The 15,460-nt window shown below is 44.1% G+C and overlaps 1 protein-coding gene across 4 annotated transcripts in view; it reads left to right on the forward strand.

The window, feature by feature from the left end:
* Positions 1–15,460, forward strand: part of LOC129711611 (MORN repeat-containing protein 1-like) — a 156,634-nt gene that overhangs the window by 93,127 nt on the left and 48,047 nt on the right. The gene's annotated exons all lie outside the window — the stretch shown is intronic.

The raw sequence follows: 15,460 nt of genomic DNA on the forward strand, positions 1-15,460 counted from the left end.
AGCGATAGGAACAGAATTAGGCCATTTGGCCAATCAAGTCCCCTCCACCATTCAATCATGGCTGATCTATCTCTCCCTCCTAACCCCATTCTCCCGCCTTCTTCCCATGACCCCTGACACCCGTCTGGTGTCACAGACCTCTGGTCCTAGACTCTCCCACTAGTGGAAACATCCTCACCACATCCTCTCTACGAGAGAGATTCACAGAGCAGGAAGGAACTTCAGCGGTGGCGCGACTCACCTGGTGCAGCGGCCCCTACAGCCTGTCTGTCTTTTTTTAATTTTTTTGTCTAGTTAAATGTAGTTGTTCGTGTTTTTTTAATAGTGTTTTTAACTGTGTATATGTGGGGGGCGGGGGAAACTTTTTAAAAATCTCTTCCCTGCACGGGAGACCCGACCTTTTTCATGTCGGGTCTCCGTTGTCGTTGGGGCCTAGCTCCGTGGAGCGGCCTCCAACCGGAACGAACTAGGGGCTCCAGTCACGGAGCTGCGGACTCACCATCGTGGGGCTGGCCGGCCTCGGAGCGTGGGGAGCGGTGGTGATTCACTGCTGCGGCTCGACCCCGGAGTTCCAGCAACACAACTTCTGTGGACTGTGATATCGGGAGCTCGCGGGTCCGGGTGAGAGACCGCTTTTCGGAGCTCCCGCAACGCAACTTCTCCAGCCCGTGTCGCGGGGTTGGAACGACCCAGAGCGGGGCTGTACATCGCCCGGAACGGCTTTAATGGCTGTGGGACTTACCATCGCCCGCCAGGGGCTTCAACATTAGGAGGAAAATGGAGAGCAGGGGAGAGAAAATACTTTGCCTTCCATCACAGTGAGGAGGAGGTTTACTGTGATGGATGTTTCTGTAAATTAAATTATGTTGGTGTGTGTCTGTAGGAAATTGTCTTTGTTTTTATGGCTGTGGAAACGGAGTTTCGTTTGAGCCTTACTGAGGTTCAAATGACATGTAATAAATATTGTATATTGTATTGTATTGTATTGTAAGGAACTGCAGATGCTGGTTTAATCTGAAGATAGACACAAAAAGTAGGAGTAACACAGCGGGACAGGCAGCAAGAGGGGCCTCAACCCGAAGCACCACCCATTCCTTCTCTCCAGAGATGCTGCCTGTCCTGCTGAGTTACTCCAGCTTTTCTTGTGTCTATCTTCAAAGTGGGAATGCCTGGAGGAGACTTTGCTGTGGAAGAGCAGAATGGAGATATAAGTGACTGCAGGTGCCGGAAAGTGGAACAAAAACCTCCAGCAGTTTGTTATTTGCTCCAGATTCCAGCACCTGCAGTCTCCTGCGACTCCAAATAGTTTTGAAGTGCGGACACTGTTATTTTACAGGAAACAACATATAACCAGTAAGATTCCTCAAAGCAGTGAGGCAAATAACTGGATCATTAACTTTTGGGAATTCTTTTGAAACAGGAATGTGGCTTGGGACACTTCACTTGACTTTGCTGTGTCATGGGATCCTCACTGTCCAACTGAACAGGAAGATGAGGTGTCAGTTATAACATTTTGTTTTAACACATGGTACCTCTAAAGCTTTAGAAAGAACTGCAGATGCTAGTAAAATCGAAGGTAGACACCAAATGCTGGAGAAACTCAGCGGGTGAGAGAAGGAGTTGGCGACGTTTCGGGTCGAGACCCTTCTTCAGACTGATGTCAGGGGAGGGGGTAGGACAGAGAAAAAAAGTGGGCGGAGACAGTGGGACTAGTGGGAGGACTGGGAAGGGGGAGGGGAACGAGAGAGAGATAGAGAGAGAGAGAGAGAGAGAGAGAGAGCAAGCAAGCCCTTGATGTTGGTTCGATGGTAGTCAGGATACATGTGAACTTAGTTTTACTGGAATGTAGAAACAAAGAACAGCAGATGCCGGGTTTCACCAAAGATAGATACAAAGTGCTGGAGTCAGTGGGTCAGGCAGCATCTCTGGAGAAAAAGGATGTGTGACGTTTCAGGTCGGGACCCTTCTTCAGACTCAGAAGGGTCCCGACCCGAAACGCCACCCATTCTTTATCTCTGGAGATGCTGGTTACTCCAGCACTTTATGTCTATCTTTGGTTTAACTGGACTCAGGTCAGTAACATTTGGCCGGTTCCACCTCCTGTCTGTATATAAATTGATATGAATCACAGTTATAGTGGCACAGAGGGTGATATTTCAGCCCACTGAGTCTGTCGCAAGTGCAAGGGCCAGAAGCCCTTGTTATGCACACTGTTAAGAAAGAGAGAACCAGTTTTCAAAGAATTTCAAAGTGCTTCATAACTAGTGGGGCAGCTTTTGAAGGGGAGTCACACTGCAAAGCAGGAACTGCAGCAGCCAAATTTCCAACAGCAAGGTTTCATAAATAGCTGTGTGATTATGAGCAGATAATCTGCTCTGGTTATATGATGGAAAAATAAATATTACTGCGGACACCATGGAGATCTCTGCTGCTCCTCTTGGAACCCGTTGCACGGGATCATTTCCATCCTCCTGTGAGGGCAGGTGGAGCCGCTGTTAAAGGTCTCATTCACAACACAAGCACCTCCATCCGTCATCATTGCTGCATGAATCCATCGGTCTTAAGTATTTTGTATAAATATGCAAAACAGGCCTTGAACCCACATCCTTCTGACTCAGAGTCAAGAGATTTGGCAGCAGAACGAATGTTTATTCTGAATAGCTACATGGATCCTTTGCCAGAAGGATATGGGCCCAAGGCAGAATGCCTCAGCAAGGTACCAAAGCTTATAGGAAGCGGGGAGGAGGGGGAAATGGAAGGAATACTGGCATGGTGATAGCCGGCTTTACAATTCAAAGGAACGTTCTTTACGGACATGTGTAGGAAGGAACTGCAGATGCTGGTTTAAATCGTGACACCTTAACGTCACCCATTCCTTCTCTCCGGAGCTGCTGCCTGTTCCGCTGAGTTACTCCAGCATTTTGATTCTCTCCTCTTTACAGACATTATCAGGCATAACACTTGACTGCAGAAGCGGAAGGAGATTATGTTCAAGCAGCATTTCCAACGCAGAAACAGCCAAATGAACAAAACTCTGTGTTTCTGTTATTCCCTCAGTGAAGCAGCCCAGAATTTACAATTTCCTACTGAGGTAAAGGAGTGTGCGCCTTTAAAAAAAAAAAGAGAAAATGAATTATGAAACACAGGCTCCATCACACAGTCAGTCACCCTGAGCGCAGCGTAATAAATTCCCCAGAGAGAGAGAGAGACTGCCATCTGTTAGCCTGTCATTTTCCATAACGCCATGTGGCATTTTTCCAGACAGTCTCACGCAATGTTCTCGTCTGCCTTCTCTGACCTGGCACAGTAGGGCCACAGGAGAAAAGGAGCTTGCAGCAAAATGACTGACTAATCATTTCCTGCTGCTCCCACCAGGAGTGCGGGATTAGAGGTAGGAAAGCTTGCCGTGTCGGCAGTCTTCCCTTGCAGGTGGCAAAAAGCAACATTTTTCAAAAGCAAACGTACGATACGCACACATACACATGGACCACGCTCGGATAAATGCGTGTGCATTGTACACAACAGCACGTTGAGGCTATTTGCTGCAAGACACAGTCCATGTCATCATTACGGCTGAACAGATACAGCGGGGGCAAAGTCCTGACGGACCATTAATCAACAACAGAAAGTTACTCCGGCAGAATAGAGCACATTGCCACAGAGTCTTTTGCTCACAGGCACCTAATGCTGGAGTGTGGTGTATGTTGAAAAGAAAGGTTTCTGGAGATGTTTAAATGCAGTTAGAGATGCAGCTGAGTGGAGGAGATTTTGTAACATTTATTCTCGAGCCATGAGCACCAATGGCAAGGTCAGAATTCAATGCACTACTTTAGTTATAGAGTCAAACAGTGTGACAACAGGCCCTTCAGCCCAATTATCCCACAACGGCCAACATGTCCCAACTACATTAGTCCCACCTGCCTGCATTTGGCCCGTATCCCTCTAAACTATTCTCTGAAGACCTCTCCTGGTCCGAGAACACTGATGCAATTATAAAGAAAGCACATCAGTGCCTCTACTGCCTGAGAAGATTGCGGAGAGTCGGTATGTCAAGGAGGACTCTCACGAACTTCTACAGGTGCACAGTAGAGAGCATGCTGACCAGTTGCATCGTGGCTTGGTTCGGCAACTTGTGTGCCCAGGAGCGTAAAAGACTGCAAAAAGTTGTAAACATTGCCCCGTCCATCATCGGCTCTGACCTCCCTACCATCGAGGCGATCTATCGCAGTCGCTGCCTCAAAAAGGTTGCCAGCATCATCAAAGATCCACACCATCCTGACCACTCATTCATCTCCACGCTGCCTTCAGGTAGAAGGTACAGGAGCCTGAAATCTGCAACATCCAGGTTCATGAATAGCTACTTCCCCACAGCCATCAGGATATTAAACTCAACTCAAACAAAACTCTGAACATTAATAGCCCATTGCACTTTATCTGTTTATTCATGTGTGTATATATATATATCAATGGTATATGGTCACACTGATCTGTTCCGTATTTATTTATTCCTACTATATTCTGTTGTGCTGAAGCAAAGCAAGAATTTCATTGTCTTATCTGGGACACATGAGAATAAACTCTCTTGAATCTTGAATCATGAAACCTGTCCTATCCATGCAACTGTCTAATTGTTTCTTTAACATTGTGATGGTCCCTCCCTCAACTACCTCCTCTGGCAGTTCGTTCCATTAACCCACAACCTTTTGTGTGAAAAAGTTAACCCTCAGATTCTTATTAAATCTTTTCCCTTTCACCTTAAACCTATCTCCTCTGGTCCTCAATTCCCCAACTCTGGGCAAGAGATTCTGTGCGTCTACCCGGACTATTCCTCTCATGATTTCATACACCTCTGTAAGATCACCCCTACACCTCTATATGATCACTCTCTGGGAAGGTGGTGGTAGTGGTTGTATTTGAAACAATTTGCTGGTCAACTTCAGGTCAACAGACATTACGTAGGTCGATAATGGATGGGACCCATAGATTTTCTATACTATTGAACCACCTGGGTTTTTACAACAATGTCGAGTTTCACGATCATCAATACATTCTCTGGATCATTAGTATTGATCTCTGGATTGCTGACCAAGTGACTTGAATCATATCTGGAAACCTTCATAGTTAGTTGACCAAGAAAGCTCATAGGTTCACAAGATATAGGAGCAGAATTAGGCCATCCGGCCCCTCGTCTGCTCTACATTCAATCATGGCTGTTCTATCTTTCCCTCTCAACCCTATTCTCCTGCCTTCTCCCCATAACCGCTGACACCCGCACTAATCAAGAATCTCTGCCTTCAAAATATCCACAAACTTGGCCTCCACAGCCGTCTGTGGCAATGAATACCACAGATTCACCACCCTCTGACTTGTGGCTAAGGGGATCAGGGGGTATGGAGAAAGGCAGGTACGGGATACTGAGTTGGATGATCAGCCATGATCATATTGAATTGCAGTGCAGGCTCGAAGGGCTGAATGGCCTACTCCTGCACCTATTTCTATGTTTCTAAAGAAATTCTTCCTCATCTCCTTTCTAAAAGTATGTCTTTTTATTGTGAGGATATTACCTCTGGTCCTAGACTCTCCTAGATTGAAAGCTTTCAGCCTAATACACTATTTGCTGCATTCACAACCGTGACATTGGGGATTGGGGTTAAGAAGTTGGAATTTGGGAGAATAATGTGGGAAAAATATGCAAGAAAACGGCATTGTTACTCTGGCACTATAAGGCAGAAACACAACTGCTGCACCACTGTGCCTCCCTCCCCACTCATAATCCAACCATAGACACTGTCCATAGAAGGACTCTCACGGTTGCTGAGATCAGTGTTGTGTTGTGTCCAAGGACCTGAAGGTTGCCGGGAAGAAGCTGTTCTTGACGCTGGAGGTAATGGATCTCAGGCGCCAGGGTGGTGTTAATAATATTGGCTGCCTTTTTAAGGAATAATAATACTTGAAAAAAAATGTTGTTTGCTTACCTGAATTATCAGAGCTGAACACAGGACTGAACGGAGTTGACCAAAATATGTGAATGATCAGCCACTTCAGTATTACTATCCTCTATAACAGTGAACAGTGTCACTTGAGTGTCCTCTGTATCAGCAGTTTCTATTTTAAACCAGGGAATACCTCCAAGCACTGGAGTTCCTGGACCAACAAAAAGTAAGAAATTATTACATGTAAATCGACAAATAGAACTCCATTGACTTTGACAGGTCATCACCTCATCCTATCTACTGAAGGCGGTAATAGTCCTTTAGAGGGAAAAAAAATCAGTGAAGAATAAAAGGATTAATGCAGTCATTTGAAAATGGGAAAATGTATCATAATTTATTGGCCTCATAAATGTAATTATTTAAAAATTTCAGCCTTGTCACTTGACCTTATTCATTTCAAGCAGTCCTTTCCCTGAGGGTGTTTTATAGGCCACAGCCCATAACCAATTCAGCAACACCATATCCTGTTTGGATTTCTGTAATGATTTAATTCCAATCGTTTCCGTTTTAAGAGTGATTTAAATTTTATTGCTGTAGTTTTGAGCTCCCTGCTCCTGTTTCTTAAGCAGATCAGGTATAGAGAAATCGCTGGCTGTCAGATTTCTGACTATACAGAGCTGCCAAGCTCAGCATATTACCAGGAGTGGGATTTTATAAAGAGCTTGAAGTATTTGCTAAAGCAATCTCAAAACAACACACGATGACCAAAATTATCGTCCCACTCCCAAGCCTGCTGGGACTGATATGGATGGTGCTTCCAAAAAGCTGGTGCGTTATTGTTCAAGAGAACCATGCCAGACCCGATAAACCCACTGGCCCATCTTTCCCACCCAACTAAATCTCATCGTCACATTTAAGTCAGCATCTTGCTAATGAGAAGCATCGCACGTATGTGTACAAACCATGTCAGAGCCTCACGTTAGGTTTAGTGTGCAGATTTGTGTTGAAAATAAGTCCGCATCCAGCAAGGGCAAGACTTGCCGCTGACATAAACAAAGGTCACATAGTTCAATCTTTTTGAATATTCCAGTTGCATATTTTATCGTCTTCACATTATATGAAGTGTAACCTTCTTCTGAAGAATGATTACTGCATCTAAAGATGATTAATTTCCTCTATTTGCTACATGACATTTATATACGCTATCAATGAACCAAGTTACCTTTTTAGTCCGAGTCCAGCAGTTGATGTTCTGCCTACTCATGTGGTTTATGTAGCTGTCAGCTCTATTACTGTCACTGTAGACCCTGGTTGCCCATCCCGAGTCAGACAGGAACTGACTATATGTGTCTGGCTCAGGTACCAAAAAGATTATAAGTCCTTGGGCTCTGGTCAAATCAGGTTCTTTATAAATATTGCATCAATTCTCGGTGCTGAAGAATGTTGTAGGGTTGACAGCCCTTGGAGACAGGAGAGGTCAGGCAGTGTTGCAGGAGGTTTGCATTATTTAAGATATAGCTTCATTGCTGAGTCTCACTGCCTGACCTGAGCTCAGTGCGCTCGGGTTGAGTTCAGATTGGTTTTGGTCAGTTTGGCTCCTAATTTATTCCCACGCAGATGTCTAAATCGTGGCCGACTTTCTCCTTGTGGTCCCTTATATAAAATGATATGAGAATAGGCGAGTGGCTAGTGTAAGCTCCTCCTGCAGCTTCCACAGCTCCCTTATACTGCAGATGCATCTCTGAAAGTGAATGGAAGCAGTTGGAAGATGGATCATGAAATAATCTTTTCTATCACAACACAGAGTACCTTGATCATGATCGTGATCAGAGTACCTTGATCATGAAGTAGCAATAGCCTGTTTAACATAGGTTGTTAACTGTGAAAACCAGTCTGGCTTTTTCAATCATTCAATTATACTTAGTTGTCACATGTACCGAGCAACAGTGAAAAGCTTTGTTTTGCATACAACCTGGTAAAACCGTACGGCATGTATCGCCGAGTCACATTTCCTGCGCTGACAAAATCGCAAAAAAGTTAAACGGATAGTCTTATCTTCTGCTCGCAGCGTTTAACCAGGCCTGCTGCAGTACATGGTAACAAGCACCCCCCTTGTCGGGTTCCCGTTCGTTCTCGACTGTTCCCCTCCCCCCTCCCCCAAATCTTTGCACATCCCCAATCCTGGACTTTCCACTCGTCACTTTAATTTTTCATGTATCTTGTTGTGTTTTATGACTGTTGGCAGTCTAATCTCCCTCCTGGGATTAATAAAGTTCTATCGTATCGTGAGATGGAGCCATGTAGTCATACAGCACGGAAACAGGCCCTCCCACCCAATTTGTCTATGCTAATCAAGGTACCCCCTTTAAGTTAGTGTCTTTTATCTATATTTGGCCCATATCCCCCGACAACACTCCCCAGGACCTTGCCATTCACTGTGAAATGCCTGCTCTGGTTTGACTTCCCAAAATGCAACACCTCGCTCTTTTCTGTATTAAACTCCATTCGAAATTCTTCAGCTGTTCAGGATCCTGCTGTAATTTTTGATAACCATCTTCACTATCTATGATACCATCATGTCATCTGCAAAATTACTAATTATGCCTTGTACATTTGCATCAAAGTAATTGACGAAAACCACAAACAGCAATGTGGCCAGCATCAAAGCTCCGCCCTAGGATCTTTGGCCAACACCAAGCCCTGAGGCACACCACTTGTCACAGGCCTCCTGTCTGAAAAACAATCTTCCACCTTCACCTGCTGCTTCCTTCCATGAAGTCAATTCTCTATTCAGTTGGCTAGCTCTCCCTGGATCCCATGCGATCTATCCTTCTAGAGCAGCCTACCATGCGGAACAGTTTCAAATGCCTTGCTGAAGTCCATATAGGCAACATCTATGGCTTTGCCCTCATCAACCTATCTGCCGACTTCTTCAAAAAACTCAATCGGGTTTGTAAGACACGAACGCCCACATGCAGAACTATGCTGACTGTCCCTAATCAACCCCCATCTTGAGTTTGAGCTTAGTTTATTGCCACGTGCTTCCGCTGACTGGTTAGCACACAACAAAAACTTGTCACTGTACCTTGTCACTGCAGTTTTAGTTGTGTACTAACCAGTCAGCGGAAAGACAATACCTGAGTACAATCGAGCCATCCACTGTGTACAGTTACATGACAAAGGGAATAATGTGAATAACGTTTAGTGCAAGTTAAAGCCCAGTAAAGTCGAATCAAAGTCTGAGCAAAATTCCAAATGCTTAGATATCTCATCAGTCATAACATATCTTATCCCTGAGAAATTAGGGCAAATGGTCATGTTTGAATAAATAAAATTATTTTTTAAAAGGAGGCAGAAATGGAGAGATGGCAGTGATGAGGGAAACGTTAACCTTGAAGAGCGGGGCAACTGGCTGCCATGGGCATTGTAAAATAAGTGAGGAGTTCATGAAGTCTGGAATTAGAGGGGGGCAGGGATAGAGTCCAGAGTCGTACAGCAAGGAAATAGGCCCTTCAGCCCAACTTGTCTGTGCTGACCAAGACAGTCCATTTTGCCTACATTTGGTTCCTACCGCTCGAAACCAGAGCATTATGGGGCTGAAGGAGCCTCACCAGTTGAAACATCTGTGTTGGTGCCAGGAATCTTTTATAGCTGGAGGTGTGAGTAATACTGCACAATAGCACAACATTCCTCAAAAAACATTGAAGACATTCAGAAGCTTTCATTAAGTGATAATAGGGTGTTAATGAGAAATATCACAGGACAAAGAACCGCAAGGACATTTCACATCACCACCTACATTTAGCTTGGAATGTAGGTGGAATAGCTGTGAGTTTATAAAGAATCATCTCAGTGGATACTTTGTGTCAATACAGAAGGGAAAGTTAGAACATGTAACAAATATGTAATCAACATAATGTATCAAATATGTAATCAACATTCTTCATCAACGTCTGACGAAGGGTCTCGTCCCAAAATGTCACCCATTCCTTCTCTCCAGAGATGCTGCCTGTCCTGCTGAGTTACTCCAGCATTTTGTGTCTATCTTTGGTTTAAACCAGCATCCGCAGTTCCTTCATACAAATATATAACCAAGCTGGTTTGTAAGGACACTAACCAGTGCTGTATCCAGTATCAGGCCATGATAGAAAATGGCAGAAATGCACAAAGATCTTGAGGAAAGGGATGTCAATACTGGGCTCACTGTGACCGCTCCACTGTGAGGTTCCAAGCCATAAAACTGCTGTAACATTCTTGTAAATGCCACTGGTTCTTGAGGTCGATGTCTAAAGTTTAGTTTTATGCTACCTGTTTTGAAATATAAAAATAATATACCTAGCCGCACCCTGCGTAGACTTAATAGTTTCACTCATCAAACTCAAAAAGCCTGAAAATCTGGTTTCCTGGACTAGTCTACCCGACAACTAGTCTCAGCAAGTCTGGCACCTTTTCGGTTTCTTTACTTGATTCCACAGGCTGTGCCATTTGAAAGAGGGGTCTTAAGAAGGGTCATGACTCGAAACATCGTCTGTTGACTCCCTCCCCAAATGCTGCCTGACCCGCTGAGTTCCTTCAGCACGTCACTCAATACTCCTGCAGTTTCTTGTGTCCCCATTTTGAAAGATATTTAAAGGCCTCATCTGTGATCAGTGGGTAAAGTAAATCAATGCAGACTTGTTCGATCCAAGGGTCCTATGTTCCTGAGAGAGGCAGTGGAGGTTATGGATGTACTTTTGTCACCTACCCAAATTCCATCGCTTCCAAAACAGTTCCCATAGAATAGAAGGAAGAAAATGTAACCTTGCTACTTAAGAAAGGAGAAAGAGAGAAAAACAAAGCACAATAGACCCGTAGAGGAGGGAAAAGGCTGGAATCTATTATTAAACCAGTGATGAAAGAGCACTTGGAAAATAATAATAGGATTGGGCCGAGAGAACATACGTTCTTGAAAGGGAAATCATGTTTGACAAATGTTAGAGGTTTCTGTGGTTGTAACTAGCAGAACAAAAAGAGGAAACCGGTTCTTGTTTATCTTTTCAGATGGCCTTGTGTGAGGCGCTGCACAAGAAGTCATTGAACAAAATGAAAGTACCTGATTGTGGCGTAATATACGTGTGGAAATTAAAGGCAGCGCGGAAATAAGCAGGTCAGCTTCAGATTGGGAGGTTGTGATTAGTAAGTGCTGCAGGGTCCCAGCTGTTCACAATCTATATCACTGATTTGGATGAGGGAATTGAATGCAGGTTGTGTGGATCACAGCAAGCATGCAGTGAGGTTCAGACTGCAGGAGTACGTGCTGCAGCTCAGTGCAGCCAATGCCAAGGCTCTGTGGGGGAGGGCAACAGTCTGGGGTCCTTCCGCTGCTGGACATGAGGGGCAGGGTGTGGTGGAGACGCCCCTCAAAATAAGGGAATGGATTTCACGCCAGTGGGCCACATGAGTGGCAAAAGCGTGGGGTAAAATTGCAATTTGGGAAAGCAGTATTGAATGTCAGGTGAATCTTTTTCCACAGTTCATGTATTGTATATATTTATTTACTTGAATAAAGTCTGTTTTGAAATTTAAAAAAAAGGGAGGTTTCAAGGAGGTGGACATCAGGTATGTGATTTGGGAAAGGTTAAGGCAGAAGGAATATAAGTTGGGAAATAATCAGGTCATCCATGTTGGTAGATAAATATAGGCGAGGTGGAGTAATTCTTAAATGGCGAGAGCCTGCACAGTAACTTTAGACTTTAACGATTCAGCTTGGAAACAGACACTTCAGCCGACTGAGTCCACGCTGACCAGTGATCACTATCCTCGTATCAATTTGCAATTTTACCGGAGCCAATTAACCTACAAACCTGTTCGACTTTGGAGTGTTGGAGGAAACCGGATCACCTGGAGAAAACCCACGCGGCCACAGGGAGAACACACAGACTCCACACAAACAGCACCCATAGTCAGGATCGAATTGGGATCTCTGGTGCAGTAAGGTAGCAACCCTGCCGCTGCATCAGTGTGCTGCCTCTTGCTTGAAAGTCTAAAGTAAAGTCTAGAGCCTGAAAGATGTTGGGACCCAGCTGTCCTAGTACACAAATCAATAATGTTTAACAGGTAGCGACTGCAGGCAATTCGGATGGCAAATGATATGTTAGCTTTTATTGCAAAATTTGAGTACAAGGGTAAAGATGTCTTGCTCAAAATAAATGGAGCCTCGGTGACACTGACTGGTACAGGTTCTCAAGTTTAGACGCCTAAGATATGATCTCACGGAAATATACAGGGTAGTTTTCAGGGATGATGCTTCACTTGACTGAGTGGAAGGCGGCACTGTTCAGATCAGAGATAAGAAGAATGACAAGTAGAGAGTGAATGTTGAGACTACTTTCCCCTGCAGAGTTGTAGCAGCTTTGTCAGTGAGTATAGTTAAGATAGCTGTTTAGATATTATAGAATCAAGAGGTATGGGTAATGCAGGAAAATGACACATGAGGCAGGTGCAATGACAACATTTAAAAGTCATTTAGACAGGTACATAGGTAGGAAAGATTTAGAGGGAGATGGGCCAAATGCAGGCAGGTGGGACTGACGTTGGTGGTCAGCGCTGTGTCACACAGACACCAGTACATTAATGTACAGTTACGCTGTTGGGTTGAAAGATGAATCTTCCTTCAGTCACGAGTGTGAACTTCCTCGCTCTTCTTTAAATTATTGCCGTGAGATCTTTTCGATCTATCCGAGTGAAAAAACTGAGAGCTTTAGTTTGCCATCTCACCTGAAGGCCCTGACCTTGTGTGTGATAATCAGGCAAAAAGGCTTGATAGTAGTGATTGTAATTTGGAGAATTAGATCTTTTACATCATTATTCTGATACTCACTGCCAGCTAGCAGTTGATGACAAAGTGATGCCCTTAATGTAAAGTCACCCAAAGGACAACTCCTATCATTGAGAAGAACTTACTTGTGAACATTGTTTGCCAATCCTAGCATTATAGGACGGAAAAAAACAAAATTAAATGTAATTTAAATCAAACTAGGGCAATCAAAGAAGATGTATTAGTCTGAAGAAGTGTCCCGACCCGTAACGTTATCCATCCATGTTCTCCAGAGATGCTGCCTGACCTGCTGAGTTATTCCAGCACTTTGTGTCTTAAGATGTATTAGTCATTGCCTTTAACTGAGAGGCAGACTGACAATTTGTATTCTGGACCTCAGGCAAAGGATGTGCTTCTAATGGGAAAAAAACTAGTATTTATAGGGAACAGTAATATTATTCTCCAGTTAATTTGATGTGGATAAAAAGCGGGTAACGAAAGCTTATGTCCCTGTGGTTCATCAACAGATGCTGGATGTGTGTTCCACCATGCTTCTTCACTTATGTCCTTGTAGCGTGCAGTGGGCAAGATCTCAGATGCAATTATAATTGGGCCTTACAGTAACTAATTTCATTATCATGACGGCATAGCAATAGCAAGATTCCCTCATGGAATTACAGCGTGTCCTCATTGAGACGGTAATTGTTTGACAAGGGAATGTACTTCCCTCGCACTGTTGATTTGGTTACCAGAGAGTGTTCGAATCTGTCCCAGCCTGGGTGAGGTGAAAGAGAAATTCTAACTTGGTCTCAGTGGAAATAACCCAATGTATGTAGTCCAGACTTAGCAAACTGTCATCCTCCATGTTTGGATTATAACGCAGGTTCATAGAACATCACTTTGTTTGCATCCCTGAGTCCATACATTTTCACCTCTTACCCAGCCAACAATCGCCCATTGTGGGCTCCACACTCCCTTGGTCATCTGTTGCCAACCGTGATTTGTTCTGGTCTTTTCCTACCTCCAGTCCCCCTCTCCCCCTCCCCCTCACTACTTTCAGTCTGAAGAAGGGTTTTGACCCGAAACGTCACCTGCTCATTTTCTCCAGAGATGCTGCCTGATCCACTGAGTTGCTCCAGCACTTTATGTCTATCTACAGTATAAACCCGCATCTTCTGTTTCTCCCTATACATAAAACATCAGTTTGATGCAAAGTGTGAGTGTGTCAGCATCCCTGTGTTCGGAGTTTGTGAGTTCAAGTCCCATTGCAGGACTTCAGGCTTGAGTGGGTTCTGCATCATTTGCACAAATGAGACATATTTATGTGAATGAAGAAGAAAACTCTGGGAACAAAATGTCGTAGACTCTGAGGCATGAGGTGTGCAAAGTGCAGTCCGTCAGTCTAGACTTGGAGAAGCCCTCGTGAAAGTGATTAGTGAAGAGCAGGGAGCATCCAAGTCTGGCCAGCTTCCTCTCGTCAGCCGACACCATCTTAAAGGCTTCTCTCCAGAGACGCTGCCTGGCCCGCCTGGTTACTCCACCATTTTGTGTCTACCATCATAAACTGTTCATTCATCTCTTTGCTGTTGATGAGATCTTGTTCAGTGCCAATTGCAGAATAATACTAAATGGTATTTAAACAAGGGGTCAAAAGACTATCCAGTAAATTGCTTCAGGAGATCCTGAATGTATGACAGAGTGGTATAATAATTCTTTCCTATTTATATTGTCGGCTGTATGCATCCTTAGGGAGTTAGGCCAACAGATTCCCTGGTCCACATTGCCACATTGCTTAATTGAGCTTGTGAGTTTGCAGATAAGAGATTTGTTAGAGAGCAATATATAGAAATGTTAAATCCAGCTCTAAACTAAAACTGAGTCATAGGTAAGGTTAATGGTGCCCTACCTTCCTATTCTTCTGGGAAGCCACATCCTGTAGCCTTGTTTTAATGACCTCCATTATCTGGTTCATCTGCCTTCTCTTTTATTATTCAGTCCTGTTTCATCCAACATTCCACGGGGGACCGAATCTCCCCCTTGCATGTCAAGCTCCCATCGGTGGCCGGCAATCCATAGAGGCGAGGGATTGGGGCTTGGAATTTGGAACATCGGGATCCACCGGCAGCTTGCTCAGTTTATAGTGACGGTGGCCGAGCTTGCAGAGAGGCATTCAAGAGGAGTACCGAGAGAAACTTCAATTAAATGAGAGTAACATCGACGAGAAGTGGAAGAAAGGACAAATGCTCCACTCACATCTACAATGATGTAGCAGCTTAGCGTAAAGTCAAGGGTCAAGATATCCCAAATGGACAATTTGTCATATATCCCAAATGGAACAATGAAATTCTTACTTGCAGCAGCACAACAGAATATGTAAACATAGCACACTGTAAACAATACAGTGAGTGGAAAAAAGGTTCATAATATATTATGATTAATATATTATTATATATACACACTCACACACACTCACATTCACACTCTCACACACACACACACACACACACACACACATATATACACACACACAAACACATAGACACATACACACACATATATATATATACACACAAACACACACACACATACATACACACACACACACATACATATATATAGGTTCTTTACAGCGCCAGAGACCCGGGCTCGATCCTGACTACAGGTGCTGTCTGTACGGAGTTTGTACATTATCGCCGTTTTCTCCAGATACTCTGCTTTCCTCCCACACTCC

The sequence above is a fragment of the Leucoraja erinacea genome, chromosome 30 (genome assembly GCF_028641065.1).
Source record: "Leucoraja erinacea ecotype New England chromosome 30, Leri_hhj_1, whole genome shotgun sequence".
NCBI lineage: Eukaryota > Metazoa > Chordata > Chondrichthyes > Rajiformes > Rajidae > Leucoraja > Leucoraja erinaceus.